Raw genomic sequence first — 550 nt, forward strand, 5'->3', positions numbered from 1 at the left:
TTCCTTACATTTTCGTTTTATTAAAATTGTCGCAGCACTCTATCTGCAAGAAGATATTGTGGTATTTTTAGCCAATGGAGGCTTCCCAAAAATGCTTCAGACTCGAAATGTAAGATTAACTCAGACCAGTGATTTAGGCCAATCTGAGACCACCTCAGATTGTGCGAAGACCATTTTTTGGTCTTCGCATATTTCTACATTCACCTCAGAATTCAATGGTCTTCAAGCCTGCAAACAAGCGCTCAGCTCCGAACTGGAGTGAAGACGACTTCGACATACTTTGCGTCGAGGACATTTGTCCTCGCGGTCAGAATGGATGGTCCAAAGTCTCCCAACTCTTCATCGCCAACCCCAGCGTCGCCATCACACGAGATTGGGAACCATGCAAGCGCAAACACACGTTCATGAAGGCCATAAAGAAGCCAACTGGGGATCCATCGTGCCCATCAGCAGTTGCCCTTTCGTCCGTATCCAGAGTTTGTTTTGTAATGACGCTGAAACACTTCTAACAAGGCATCGAAGGCTGTAGGAGGAATTGACACCGCAGAAA

This window comes from Aphanomyces invadans, assembly GCF_000520115.1.
Source record: "Aphanomyces invadans strain NJM9701 unplaced genomic scaffold supercont1.108, whole genome shotgun sequence".
Taxonomy (NCBI): domain Eukaryota; phylum Oomycota; class Saprolegniomycetes; order Saprolegniales; family Verrucalvaceae; genus Aphanomyces; species Aphanomyces invadans.